General features: G+C 41.0%; 1 long non-coding RNA gene across 1 annotated transcript; it reads right to left on the reverse strand.

Annotated features, from left to right (window-relative positions):
* Positions 1-1157: 1157 nt before the first annotated feature.
* On the reverse strand, positions 1158-12701 carry LOC121143457. Its single transcript, XR_005880639.1, has 3 exons — positions 12601-12701; positions 3942-4028; positions 1158-1362 (listed from the first exon to the last, which is right to left on the reverse strand). It is a non-coding gene; the product is annotated as an uncharacterized LOC121143457 (long non-coding RNA).
* Positions 12702-15896: the final 3195 nt, after the last annotated feature.

Below are 15896 nucleotides of genomic sequence, written 5' to 3' on the forward strand. Positions count from 1 at the left end.
GAATATGTTTCGTCAAAGGATATCATAGAACCCAGGAGCCTTGAGAATGGAAGAGGTACAGTTGCCATCAAGTGCCATCAAGGCAGAAGAGGAGGCAGTCAATGGGATGGAGACATTAAAGACAAAGTGAAAACATTTCCTGAGTTACTCATCTTCTCTCTTGGGCTACCTATCTACCTTGGGTTGGTTGGCATCTTCAGAGTGAGGATTTCTACCCAGGAATCACTCCAGAAGATTCTAAGCTCACAGAATTGCTCTTTGCTTCATTTTTTATTTTAGCTTAGTGACCAGGAACTCTGGTGGAGCCAACAAGATTGGGTTTGGACCCCACCACCACCACCACTAGCAGCTGTGCAGAAGTGGATGAGTGATGTTTCTATGTACTTTCAGTTTCTCAGTATAAAACTGAGGGTAATAATGATCCCTACAAAGTTAAAAATAACTCCTAACACACCCCAGTCCTCAAGACCTGTGATTGTGTCTTCAATGGCAAATGTGGGACTTTGTATATGCGATTAGAATTGCAGGGCCTTGAGATGGAAAAATCATTCTAGATTATTTAGTCCTAATCTAATACCATGCATATCTAAATATGGAGAATATTCTTCACCATTAGTCAGAAAAAGAAGTGAACAGGGAAGAAAGGACCTAGAGATTTAATGTTGCTAACTTTGAAGACTGAGGAAGGGGCTATGAGCCAAGGAATGAAGAAGCATCTAGTAGACTAGACAATGAGAATTTTCCACTATAGCTATCAAAATCAACCATCCATGCTGACACCTAGATTTTTAGCCCAATGAGACCTGATTCTTCTGGGACTTCTAACTCATAAGATAAATACATTTGTGATCATTTTTACAACAGTAATAGGAAATTCATCTACTTACTTCATAGGGTTATTAATTAGTTGAGATCCTATGGAATAGTGTCTGCTAAATAGTATTTTAGGAATACATGTAAATGATCTACACAGAGACACAAGTACACTCGTGGTTGTTTCCCATCCTTGGCACTATTGATATGGGGACTAAATAATTCTTTGAGGAGTTGTCCTGAACATTGCTTTTTCTTTTATTTTAATTACACTTTAAATTGTGTGTGTGTGTGTGTGTGTGTGTGTGTGTGTGTGTGTGTGTGTAGGAATGTATATGCCATGACACTTGAGTGGAAGCCAGAGGACAACTCAAGGGAGTCAGTTTCCCTCCTGCCACTGTGTGGGTCATCCAGTTTGGCAGCAAGTGCCTTTATTGATTAGGTCATCGCTCCATGTTCCATGTGTTCCCAGATGTTCAACAGTATCTGTCCTGCATTTACTAGATGTCAGTAGGTCTGTCTTCCTCCTTCACTCTCCTCTTGCATGTTCTGAGTAATAGAAAAATTAATTGTTAGTCTTAAAATGAAAGTTTTCCTACCTGAGTTAAATATTGATATATGATGTTTCAGACCTCTGTGGAACCAGTGCATCTGAGTTCTAATTTATAGTTCTGTTGTCCTGGCTGTGCAGGGAAAAGAGAGCTGTGTGTGTATGTATTTATATGGGTATACACATATATGAGTACACACACAGATAAACACACACATGATAAATATGCAAGTTTGTTAGCTATTCAGTAATTTTCCTTACACAGCCAACCATTATATTATACAGATCAATTTAACTCTCCAAAGGGTTGAGGGAGATTCTACAAAGTTCTTGGTGTACCACAGGTCTACTATCTGTTAGACCAAAGGTGACAACATGATTGAAGTATTGAGAAATAAGATGTTTCAAGACACATGGGATATTTTCAATACAGAAGCTTGAAATGCTGGAAGAAATAGCTATCATAGATACTGTCTCAGGGGTAAAGACACTCACTGCAAGCCTGACAACCTAAGTTTGATACCTGAAACTCTCATGGGGGATTAAGAGAATCAGCTCCTGCAAGTCATCCTCTGAGTCCATGCTTATGCCACAACATGCCTATGTATGCATTCACACACACACACACACACACACACACACACACACACACACACACACACACAAATAAATAAGTGTAGTAATAAAACTTTAAAAAGCTGATTAAATGATATTTGTTAGATGATGAATAAAATAGATGAGCATTTACTCTACAGCACGTGATGATGAGAGTAGTCAGAAAATAGAAAGAGAATCAGACATTGGAAGAAAGAACTGAGCAGTTTGAGCCTCCTGATTTCTGGGACTCCTTACAAGAGAACACTACAAATATTTCCCTGATTCCACAACAATATTTTTCTCTATATATCTGTGCATATTATGTATTTATCAGTGTGAAAACTTCTGAATATCATAATTTTTAAACAAGGAAAGAAATCTGTATCATTGCAATTACAAACATCTAATTTTTAAGGCAATGATCTCTATTATTCTAAGATTCTACTGTTTTGGAAATTGGAATAATTTATATTTGGTTCAAGAGAATGAAGTGTGAATGAGTAGATGGGGATTTGAGTTTGTAACCAAGACTCCTCATAGACATCACTTATACTAAACTGTTACTTGGTACTTATTGCACCTGTGTTAATGAGGACCCAAGGTACTGCTTGAGATACTGAATGCTCTCTTCTTGGGCACACTCCATATTGAAGGCTCTCCGGATGGCTGAAAGCTTGCTATGTGTGTATTTACTTGTATTTCCCATGCAATTCCACCATTTGTATTTGGAATCTATATTGCTGGTACTTTGTATGAGTGTGTAAATGTCACTGGGAGCAGAGAGGTGCAGCCCAAATCCCCTCCCTGCCCTCCTTGCAGACTTTGAAGGCCATCCTGGATGTCTAACTGTCATACTGAGAGGGCTGTGTAGGTAAGTTACACTTAAAGCAGATGGGTTACACTGATGGCTTTAAAGGCCTGGATTGCTTGGGCACTGCCTGTAATCATTGTTCTGTAGCTCAGATTGAGAGTATTGTTCTATGATAGAACGCTGAAGGGTTCTTATGGGTATGGTAGAATGCAGATGGGGAGTATCTCCAAGGAAAACTAATTCTGTTGTCCTGGCTGTGCAGGGAAAAGAGGGCTGGTGCTATGCATGATGGGATCAATGACAGGACCTACGACTCCTGCTTTTTCTCAATGCTTGAATCAGGAAATGCATGTCACCACATAAAGCCCTAACTCCACTCAGGGAGCTTTCTGGTTGCCACTGGTGCAAACTTCTCAGTTCCCCTGGCTCTCTGTTGTCAGGGACTGGGAAGTGGGTGAGTCCTTAGAGACAGCAATTACACTTCATGAGAGTTGAGAGGAGCAAAGTAGGAGAAGTGCCTCTTTGAAGAAATCTGCCCTTTCCAGCTAAAACATCCATTGCCCTAAACAGAAAATAACAACAATGAAAATAAAAGGTTTATACAGGGTTAGGCACTTAACATTTAACTTATCCAGAGGTTCTAAAGAAGCTGGAGTCAACCAAGAAAATGAAATATCTTTAAATAGTGTCATTGGGCCTAGCCCACCTTAAATTGATAATGTTCCCTTTTTTCTAGTTAGCCCATGGTTATCAAGAAGAAAATAGAAAGCAATGTGTGGTACCACCTCCTTTGGCAATAATGAACAAACAGGTTTTATAATCACCTTCTTTTGGAACATCCTTATCTAAATTTATTCTTCTCTGTCAGGGCTGTTTCTTCCTTATTTTGTACACTGGTGTCAGATCTCAGCTTGTAATTCAAAGCCAACACACTGACCATTGAGTAACACTCATGCTCTGTGCAGGGAAAAATGCCAGCCTTATTCTATGGTCAGCAGCAATGAATCCAGTAAGTTATAAGAACCACTGACAATGTTAGAGAAAGAAAATGAACTACATGATGCTGGCTTGTTTTTTCCTCTCAAAATCCCAGTAAAACAAGGAAGACAGAATAATCCAAAGAGGAAGACTTTCTTTGACTGTGTCAGAACGTTCATGGTATCTACTCACATACTGGTGATAGCCTCTGGGGACATCATGGGGTTCCTGTGTCAGCTGCTTTCGGGTGATTGTGATCAAGATACCTGAGGAAAAAAACTTCAGGGAAGAAAGGTTTAGTTTAACAATGATAACAGAGATTCCAGTCAGTAGTCCTTGGCTCCACTGACTTCTAGGCTTGGGCTGAAGCAGAATGTCATGGTGGTGGTGGGAGACTGTGGAAGAGTCTGGTCATTCCATGACAGGTAGGAAGCAGATAGTGAGGAATTGGGACTACAACCTCCAGTGCTACATTTCAGTTCATCCAGCTGGACCTCTCCTTGTGAAGTTTCCAACACCTCCCAAATAGAAGCAAGTCTTCAGCACATGAGCCTGGGGAGAACATTTTATATGCAGATAACTCATGTGGGAATCATCGGTGGAGAGTTACCTTGGGACCCTCTTACCCTCACAGTGGTTTCTAGCCTTGCATGCAAAAGAAAGGAACCCTTAAGTATGTCACCCATGCTTTCTAAACACACTAGATCTGTTTTTTGCCTCTTCTACACCCCAGGCTCTTTCTCAGACTACTCTAAAGCTCTCTCTCTCTCTCTCTCTCTCTCTCTCTCTCTCTCTCTCTCTCTCTCTCTCTCTCTCTCTCTCTCTCTCTATTTAGTCCTGGATCAGGCTGGTCTCGAACTCACAGAGATCATCTCTGCCTCTTAAGTACTGGGATTAAAAGCATACACTGCCATGTCCAGTTGATTTATTTTATTTTTAATTGCGCATATATGTGTGTTACTTTATGTTGAACATATACATGTTATACCATTATACCAATGGGTTTAAAGAGGCCCTAGAGCTGGAGTTTCAGGCAGTTATGAACAATCCAGTGTGGTTGCTGGGAACTGAACTTCAGTCACTTGCAAAAGCACCTGATGAATTACTTCTCCAGTCACCTATTCTTAAAATAACAGAAATTTAGGATATTCACCAAGAATTCTGGTAACTTTAGCCCCATGTCACCTTTGCTCACACAGCATTATAAGGAATTGCAGGGTTCATAGCAAGGCTGAATCCAGTCTCAGAAAATAGATTCAGTTACTCTCCTTAAAATGTGACTTGCATATAGCCATTAACTAAGTGGTATGCAGTGTCACCTGAAGATTGACTTCTGTTTCAATAGGGTAAGCATGATACAGATACTTCCCAATCTTTCACTTTTTTACTCAAAAGCATCAACTCCAGGCACATTTGATGGTGTTGTTTTATGCGTGGACCACTTGGCTTGCTCTTCACTACAGAAGTCTGTAAGCCATGAAGGAGGATGGTGATAATGATGACTGCTTCCTCTATTGTTGCTATAATCAGCTCCTAGAGGAACTGCCTACTGTTTCCATACATTTTGAGTTTGCTCTCCTCCCAAATCAAGGAACTAAATCACTATGCCTGGAAGTCTCCAGATTTCAGCATTTCTAGGGCACTGAAAGATTTGGTTGTGAAGTTGGACAAGAGCAGTGATTTTCAAATGTGGTCCATGGTTGCTTGTCCCATATCACTTTCATCAACTAATAAACTCATTTATTAAATAAGAATTGGCCTGATGAGATAGCTCAGACGTTGAGTGCTTACTCCAAGCACCTATGTAAAAAGCTGGGTGTGGTCCTATATATGCCTGTAACCCAAGCACCGAGAGGGGAAGAGACAGGAGGATTTCTGGGGTTCCTCAGCTGCCTGCCTCACTGAAAATCATGAGTTCCAGGTGTAGAAAGAGACCTTACTTCAGAGGAACAATATGAAGAGTGACAGAGGACATCACTTGATGCCCTCCTCTGACCTCTTTACCCATGTATTCATGCATACACACACACACACACACACACACACACACTTACTTTTTTGTTTTTTTTTGAGACAGGGTTTCTCTGTGAAACAGTTGTGGCTGCCCTGGAATTCACTCTGTAGACCAGGCTGGCCTCGGATTTACAGAGATCCACCTGCCTCTGCCTCCCGAGAGCTGGGATTAAAGGCATATGCCACCACCACCTGGCCGTATACACTTACTTCTGTCTTGTCCCCACATTTCCTGCTTCATTGAACAACGAGGACAAAGAATAAATCCGTGCTTCATAGTTTAGTTTCTAACTTTAAATTACCCATCCCCCAACTCTGCTTGGCAAGCGTCTGACTATTGACAGTGCTTGACAATATCCTATTCCATGGTCTCAAGGATATCCTATATTCCTAATCCCATGATGACTTCTAGGACCACTTTATTAAATGTCTGCCCTGCTCCAACCTATTCATGGCATGGAAGATTCTGTATCTCTATCAAGTGCCATTCACTATATGAAGCTACATAAACTGTCATAACAAAATAGCCATGAACTTGGCATAATAGCAATCAATTTCTCTGGAAATAAAAGATCAAAGTGTATGTGACTTTGACAACGAACTTTCTAATTTGGGAAGAGTATGGTGTGATGGTTGATTTTGGTCACCAGCTTAACTGGATTGAGAGTCTCTTTGGAATTAATAAGGCACACCTTGGGTATATCTGTGATGGTTACAATTTACCCCCTAACATAGGCAACGTGATAGCCTGGGGGGGTGCTAGAAGAATAAGTGGAAAGTGAGGAAAAATATCATCAGCACAGCCTTTTTCTCTATGCTTCCTGGCCACCACAATTTGAGCTGAAACCTCTGGAACTGTGAACAAAATCAATCCTCTTTCCCTTAAGTCATATGTGTGAGATACTTTGTCACAGTGATGAAAGTTTAACCAGTCTAGGAATAGATGAAGAATTTCCAAATCTTCAAATCCTGGTTCCTTAACAGTTAATTCTATAATGTATCTTCTCTTACATTTTGCAACAATCATCAAGGAGAAACAAAGCCATACCTTCAACCTTTTGCTAAGTGTCCTAGTTGATCACTCTAACATTTACCTTCCACAAGACATGAGAATTATAGTGGGAACCTGTCTCCAAAAAAACAAAACAAAACAAAACAAAACAAAAACAAATAAGCAGCAAAGACACTAGAATATAATTTAGTCAAGTTCCTTGTACATTATTCTCAATTTTCCAACGGTGATGTTTATTTTTGAGTCCTCATCAGAGTCACCTGTAACACCCATATTCCTACCATCAGTTTCTTCAAGACACTCTAGAGCAATGTTTCTCAACCTGTGGGTCACAACCCCTTTGGGGCTGACTGGTCCTTTCACAGGGGTCACATATAGAAATCCTACTTATCAAATGTTTATATTACAGTTCACAACAGTAGCAAAGTTACAGTTATGAAGTAGTAACAAAAATAATTTTATGGTTGGGGTCACTGCAACACGAGGAACTGTATTAGGGGGAAAGTTGAGAATCACTGCTCTAGAACTTTCTTAACAAGGAACTCAAAACTTTTCTAGCCTCTACCCATGATCTAGATCCAAAGCCACTTTTATACCTCAGAGAACTTGTTAAACCAGTACCCCACCTTTTGGTATCAAAATCTATAATTATTCAGGGTTCTTCAGATAGACAGACCACATAAGATATGTATAATGTATGTGTATCAGAAAGGGAGGCAGATAGAAAGACATAAATAGGATGTTTGTTGTTTGAGTAATTTATTGATTGGTTCATGAGATTATATACGCTGGACAAGTTTTGTGTGACTATTCCTGAGATATGAACAAAGCCTTCCCACTCCAGATAGGCAACTGACAACAGTCCAAAGTAAGGATACTACCAAAGTCCAACCTGGTGAACCCATTAATTTACTGGGGTTACTTACAGGAGTATAGATGAGGGGTTGCATACAGAAGCAGAAACATCTCAAAGGCAGCTGTATCCCTGAAAGTTCAGTTCCAGGACAACCTCCAAAGCACTACAGAGAAACCCTATATACACACCCCCCACAGAGTATCTCTGTGTGTTTAATTTGGGGCTAAAGCAGCTGTGGGACTACCCCGGCAGGAAAGAAAATCCAGCAACATTACTTCATTTTTTTTGTTTATTTATTCTTTGAGACAGGGTTTTTCTGTGTGTCTGTCTTGGAAGTCACTCTGTATACCAGGCTGGCCTCAAACTCACAGAGATCCACCTGCACGAACCACCACTGCCTGACTGACTTTACTTTCTTAATCTCTACAATTAAACTATGTATTGCATACCAACCAGGCACCTGTAATCCCAGCACTTGATAGGTAGAACCAGGAGGATCAACAGTTCAAGGTCATCTACAGTAGCATAGAAACTTCAAGACCTGCCTGTACCCCATGAGACCCTGTCTCAAAACAGTCAGTGAGTGGAGGGGGCCAGTGGGGAGAAAGAGAAAATAAATTATGAGGCTGGGGCATCTAATACAGTTGGCAGAGTACTTTCCTATCATGCAGGAAGCCCTGGGTTCAATCCCCAGAACCTCATAAAATAAGACACAGTGGCTCACGCTGACACTTTGAAGGAAGAGGCACAAGACTCAGAGTTCAAAGTCATTCTCAGTTATATAGTGAGCTTGAGGCTAGCCTGGGCTACATAAGACTCTGTCTCAGAGAAAGGTGGGAGGGAGAGAAAGAGAGAGGTGGGAGGAGGGAGGAGAGAGAGAAAGTCTGGTATTCATATCACTATATTACTACTGAAGTAAACAAAGTCTGATGCTGGTGTTAGCTTCATTATTGCCATCTTTTGTTTTCATTGCACGTGGTGCCTTGCACCCAGGGGTAATCTAATCAGATTATTGACTTTAAGTGAACAAGTTTTTGTGACACATTATATTACCAGTGCTGACCCTGAAATCACAATCATCTTGCCTCAGTTTTCAAAAAATATACAAATAACTTTTAAAACCATTAATATGAATTTGTTTATTCAAAGTTGAAATAGATATGGGTTATTATTATTATTATAAAGAAAGGAAGATTACTTTAGTTCATGGATCTGATTCAAGTTCAAAGGCCTTTCTTTGAATTGATTTATTGCAGGGTGACCTGATATACAGTGTCTCATGGGAAGCAAAAGAATGTGTACTTATATGTATCTAATATATTTTATAACATTTAAGATAAACTTTAAAGATGAAACACTCACAATTGATAGAATGATAATTGGTTGCCTCAGTCTCTAGGCCCCAGTCTCTTGGCTTACATTTAGGAGATCCATGGCTCAAGGAGAATTTAAGACTAAAGTTCACTAACAGTAGGCACCCAGCTTCCCAGCACTTGGGAAGGAAGAATGAACGGGCCATCTTGGAGTTCTTTGTCCAAAGAAAGCAGTCTGAAAGTGTTGCTCATTTGACAGTTACTGTAACTGTTAATTTGGTTATTAGGCAGCAATATCTAGCACGTGACCTGGCCCAGCATCCAAGATTGATTGGTACCAGTGGAATGAATTAATATTTTAACTACATTTACATAAAAATTCTTATATACCAGTCACTGTTTTAATTGCTTCACAAGTCACTAAAAATTAATTTCTCACAACAACCTTATATATAGGTGTGATTATCAGCTCAATTTTACAAATGAGAAAGCTGAGGTACAGAGGTGCTGGAAAACTTGGCTAACACCATCAGAAACTAAAACTGGATTGAAATGATCCATCTGATTTCAAAGTCTGAGGACTACAGATGAATGAATAGTGCTGGAAACAGACTGTCTACAAAATGTCTCAGAAGCTTTTCGTGGACTCTCTACCACTCTGGTAGCTGACTAGGTGGTACTGGACCAAAGCTTTGGTACCTGTCTTAGTTAGGGTTTCTATTGCTGTGAGGAGACACCATGGCCACAGCATCTCTTGTAAAGGAGAACATTTAGTTGGGTGGCTTACATTTTCAGAGGTTTAGTACATTATTGTCATGGTAAGACATAGTAGTGTGCAGGCAGACAAGTTGCTGGAAAAGGAGCTGAGAATTCTGCATCTTGAACTACAGGCAACAGGGAGTTTGCCATAATGAGCATAGCTTGAGCTAGGAGATCCCAAAGCCTGTCCCCACAATGACACACTTCTTTCAAGGCCACACCTACTCCAACAAAATCACTTCCTAATAGTATCACTCCCATAAGGGGCCAATTACATTCAAACTACCACAATACCCTAGAAAACAACCTGGATCTTGATGTGAACTGTTGTTTTGATCAAGCTGCTCTCAAATGACTGATCTACTCAGAGTCAGGTATGGCATGGCCTCCTGGCATGAGCAGACTCATGACCACACCAGCAATTTACTTTATGTGTGTGTATGAGCACACACACATGTGTGTGCAAGTGTGTTCGTGTACAAAAGTGTGAAGATTGGATAATAACTTTCAACAGTTGATTCTCTTCTTTATCATACGGGTTTCAAGGACTGAGCTTGGGTTTGGTAGCAAGTACCCTTAACCAATAAGCCATCTCATCATAGACTAATTTTGGCTTTCTTCTTGGAGTATGTGTAAGTGTGTTTTCTTTGCACATAAATGGCTCTTTTAATGACTTTGGAGACCTGCCTTTATTCTATTCTTAGCATTAAAAGTATCTTAAACACCTGTCATTCCAGTAACAACAAATAAGAACACGAGAAGAATTTAACCCAGAAAATATGACCATGCCAATTGATAGTATTAAATGCAGAACTGGTTAGCCAACAGAGGATAATTGATATGAGTAGATCCATTTCCACACTTGGACACTCTCTTGGCTGTCCAGTGAGCTCTGGAAAAGGATGTGACCTCTGATCTTGGTTTAAGTAGCTCAAAGAGGATGGCAGCCACAGTTTGGAGGGAGATGCTGGAACTCTGGATACAGCTAAAAACTGGACTGGGGTGTCTAAGAAAACAAGTAGTCTGGATGCTCTGTGGTTTGTGCTGGAGCACCTGGAAGAAAGTGATACAGATACCCTAGATGGTGAGATTGATGACAAGCATATAGAACTCAGCATTGGCTGTGACTGAAAAGCTTTAGAGACATCCCAGTGAGCAGAAGGTTGAGTGTGTAAGTTAGATTAAAATGTGGTGTTAACAAAAGCTGTGGGCCAGGTAAGATAACCACAAAGGTGAATGAAGAGGTGGAAAGTATGAAAGGAGAGAAGAGGAGAAGAAAGGAGATGGGGTATGTGAACCCTGGACCCAGGCTCAATATTTAGACCTCTCCCTGTTCCACTGTCCTCTGCTGTCTTATTTCCAAAGTTCTCTGACTCTATTCCAGAGCTGGCATGTGGCCTGACACCTAACATGCTTGGCTGGAGTCCTAAGACTGTCTTGCCTCATCCTTGCCCACAGGGTTCTTGCTTCTGGCTGCTTCCTCTCCCAGCAGATAGCTGTCTGCCTGATGCTAAGCAATTTATGCCTTCATCCATCTTGGGCATCTGTACCACATGATGAGCCCAGATCCTGGTGGTCCTTTCTCACTAGGCTTATGATGGTGCCTCTCTCATGAGTTACTTCTGCTCACAAAGATTGTTTTCAGGGCCCAGGAATCACCTGATGTCACCACGACAACATAAACTGTGCACATTCCAATGTCATTTACTATCTCCAAGTGTAATATTTTATTTTGGCTTCAGGTCTAAGAATGAATCCAAATATTGTCATGGCTGAAAGAAGAGAATAGAATTAATATGGTGGACTATCTCATAAACACCACCTCTTGGCTAATGATTTTTTGATATTATATAATTACATTCCAAAAACTCCTATAAAAGAGTTTATTCCTAGTTAAAACATGTATTAGTTTTTTGTTGCTGTGACAGAATACCTTTGAAAAACCCAATTCCGTGAAGTAAGGGTTTGCTTTGTCATGGTAGGTAAAGTGGGTCTTCAGGAGCATGGGCAGGTGGTCACACTGTTGGTCACATTGTAAATGCAGTCTTGAATTTGGTAAAAATGAAACTGGTGCTCTGCTCACTTTTTTCTTTTTATTCAGTCCAGCCCCCCCCCAACACATGGAACAGTATGCCATGTTTAGGGTAGGTCCTCCCACCTAAAGTAACCGAGTCTAGAAGCTCCTCACAGACACACCAAGAGACAGTCTCCCCAGTGATTCTCGGCTCTGTCAAGTTGACAATATCAACCACCATAAGAAATGAGAAAACTTGGATTTGTCAAGGCTGAGGAACTTTTACAGACACCTTGGCAAGTGGCTGAAGTTACAGTGAGATCTCAGCCTAACAAGCTCATGAGTCCATATTCACATTGATAAGCAATAGCGAAGTCACAGTGTACTACTCGTGAAATCCTTTATCCTACCAGGCACCATATAAGGATCTGACCTCTATCTCTTACGTTCATCAGTCCTCTGTTGATATCAGTACTATTTGTTCCATTTAATCCTCCTATCAACCCTATTCCTGTTTCTACTTCACAAATGAGGAATTTAGAAAGTACCCATGCAAGAGTCAGAATTCAGAAGAACGGAAACTGGTAGTCCCCATTATTCCAATCAGCATATTTTTGTTCTTAAATTTACATATATTTAGAGTGTTCCATTTCCACAGTACAGTAAGGAATATATAAAATATTTTAAAATCAGCACAAAAGTAAAATAAAGAATTTGAGGCAAAAACAAAACAATCCAGAAAGCAGGGTACATGTCAGTGGATAGAAAAGTACCAGATATCAGGGTAAGGGAGGGTGTAGATAAGTTGACCGTCCTATTTGGGGTTTCCATTGCTGTGCAGCAACTCTTATAAAGGAAAACATTGAATTGAGATGGCAGCTTACAGTTTGAGAGGTTTCAGTTTCAGTCCAGTATCATCACGATGGGGAGCATGGAAGCTGGGAGTATGGTGGCATGCAGGCAGACATGGTGCTGGAGAATTCTACATCTTGATCCAAAGGCAACAAGAAGTGAACTGAAACACTGGGTGTGGCTTGAGTATATATGAGACCTCAAAGCCTGCCTCCACAGTGACATACTTTCTCCAACAAAGCCACACCTCCTAATAGTGCCACTCCCTATGAGCTTATGGGGGCCAATTACATTCATACTACCACATTGACCTTATAGAATTCTTGCTGAAGACAGGCAAGGGGGCACAGACATTGCTTAGGAGTGGTTGTGGCATAATTATCCTTGGCAGGTATTATGGATAGTCTGATCCAGAATATGAGGTTTTTACTAAACTGACATAATACAGTTTTTTTTTGTTTTTTGGGTTTTTTTTTTTGTCAAAGGTGGATATTACATGTGAATACACAGAGGTGCCAACAGGAGATTCAAAATCCTGATTAACATTTGGGTAAGCAAAGAACCTTTGTTGTGTCACAGGAAAGTTAACTCCAGGAACATGCTGAGAAGTGTTATTTTACTAAAAGATGGTCATGCAGAGTAAAACCATGTCAGAGGAATTCACTCAACTCAAACACACTGTAGCACTTTCTAATGTGGCACCAATTACCAACTAAACTTTAAGAGCTGGTTAAGCAAATAAATCAACAAACTCTCTCTTCATCCTACTGAGCCTCACAAGCAAAGACTTGAACATATGGAAGATTGGAGCCTCTGCTTCTCTAAAGCCAGCAATGCTCCAGAATCTAAGACAAGGCTTTCAGGGGCTGAGCCTTTCAACATAGGGTCAAACTGCAGCCTAGAGTCCAGGAAGTAAGCTAAGGATGTGAAAAGGCTCATTTCATAATCCATCCTTTGTTTAGGAGGTGGGAGATAGAATAGTTTCCATGTTATATTATCCAGAGTAGTTGCAAATTTCCAGTATTTCAAATATACATATACTCTGTGTGTCACTGTGCATGTGTGGTGCTCAGAGGACATCTTTCCAGGTGCAATCAGTCCTCCCCTTCCACCATGTGGATCCTGGAGATGAAATTCAAGCTGTCAGACTTAGCCACAAAAGACTTAGCCACTGAGCCACCTTGCCAGTCTCTGCTCTGAAATGTCTGCCCAAATCACTCTTTTCTAAAGCTCTGCCTGGGTTTGACAAACTGCCAAAGGTACTTACTGGGCAAGAAAAACTGCTAGGGCAGCTTGAGGTGTGTGAGCTAATGCCACCTTAATTGGTTTTTGCAAATACTGACAATTGCAGAGCAAGCCTGGGACTACTGAGCCAAGTCCAATACTTGGCGACTAACATGTTCTGTCATAAAACTTTCAGTTTGACTTTGGAGTGATGTTTGAAATGTTTCCACTCTTTCTGTACAATTCTTACCTTCCCTTTGCTTTGGCCTCTAATCCCTCCAGCTGTGCTAAAAATGTCTTCACTTTTGACGCTTAGTTTTGTAGTTACCACAAAAACATAAGAAAGCACACTCCATAGACATCAGAGAAGGAAACAAAAGCTGTACTTGCAGCTCTGAGAACAATCAAAGCTGACACAGCTGCCTTCTCCCCTCTTCGAAAAGAGTTGTGTTGCCTACTCTAGGAGCCAGAAAAACAAACACTTCAGTTGTTATTCAGCAAGAAGTGTGATGACACAGAATGCTGACTGATTGTTTCCTGGGGGCCCCTGAGCTAGTATTTACTGGCTACTTACATCAGCCATCCCCTTGCCACTGTAAGTAAACTATTCAGAAAATCGGAGAACCCAGCATTGAAGGAGTGGAAAACATCCAATTTCATTTGTGCCAGAAATCACCAGATTTTTCCTTAACACATTTCTGAGGGGCTTGCATATCAGATTTCTGCTCTGTGACAGGAGCTCATTCCTCTCAAACCATCTGAAGCAATTGCTGGGCGGGTTCAACAAAAAGTTATTTCTTGCATTAAAATATTCTTTCTATAACCGTTTATGTATTGATCTTCTCTATTAAGCTATAGAGATGTACTATTCCAGAAATTATCATGTCATGCAATCATCTTACATTCAAATTAAAGCCTCTTCCAGGTACTGATCTGACTAGCTAGGCCATGTCTCCATCTGGGTCATTACTGGAGTTCATCTGGGTCATTACTGGAGTCCCAGCCACTTCCCTGTTGCCTCATGTCAATGAGAAAGTCCCAGAAGCCCATGCAGAGCCAGATATTCAGCATGTTCACAAATCCTTTGTCAATCAGTGATGCTTATTACACTGAAATGTTCGTGGCTTCCTGCCCTTCTAGATCCCTCTGGGAATACTGTGAGAGTGCAAGCTGCTGATGCCACAGTCATGGAACCCTGAGGTCCCTCCTAGGGTACTGTTTTCCCTTTATTCTAAAAAGCAGCACGCTTCAGACCAGGAGATACACCAGTGGATAAAGTAAATGCTACCAAGCCTGGCAACCTAAGTTTAGTCCCTTGGACTGACAGAGTGGTAGAAGAGATCTGACTTTTGCAAATAGTCCATGACCCTACACACACACACACACACACACACACACACACACACACACACACACACACACTTTAAAAAATGAAAGCAGCACTTTTCTCTCTAGCCCACTACTTGAAACCGTTTCCTCTAAACCTTTTTTAAAGGCAGAAGAAACCTTTGTCACCACACTTCTCCAAACCCACCCCAGCAATTGGATTCAGTGTCTGATATTAATGGACTGAAATGGCCTTGGGTAGAAGGGAAGACAAGAAAGGGGAATTCAGGAAGACCAAGTAGTAGCCACCACACCTAATTGTCCTGATTTGGATCTCACAGGTCAATGAGTTTGCATCCCTGGTCTCCAGTTGATGGAGCTCTTTTGTTAGTCCCTCAGGTGGTGGAGGTGGGTCATTGGTGGTGAGACCCCTATGAGGTTTTTTGTTTGTTTGTTTGGTTGGTTGGTTTTGGTTTTTCGAGACAGGGTTTCTCTGTATTGCTTTGGAGCCTGTCCTGGAACTCGCTCTGTAGACCAGGCTAGCCTCTGCCTCCTAAGTACTGGGATTAAAGGAGTGCACCACCAATGTCCAGCGACACCCTTAAGCGTTATGCCCTGGCCTCATTTCCTGTCTTGTGTTAGTCGTGGTTCTCTAGAGGTACAAAACTTGTAGAATTAATATATATAATAATGAACACACACACACACAGAGTGGGATTTATTAGAATGGCTTACAGACTGAGATTCAGCTAATCCAACAATGGCTGTCCATGTATAG

This window comes from Mesocricetus auratus, unplaced genomic scaffold (assembly GCF_017639785.1).
Source record: "Mesocricetus auratus isolate SY011 unplaced genomic scaffold, BCM_Maur_2.0 Super-Scaffold_100013, whole genome shotgun sequence".
Lineage (NCBI taxonomy): Eukaryota > Metazoa > Chordata > Mammalia > Rodentia > Cricetidae > Mesocricetus > Mesocricetus auratus.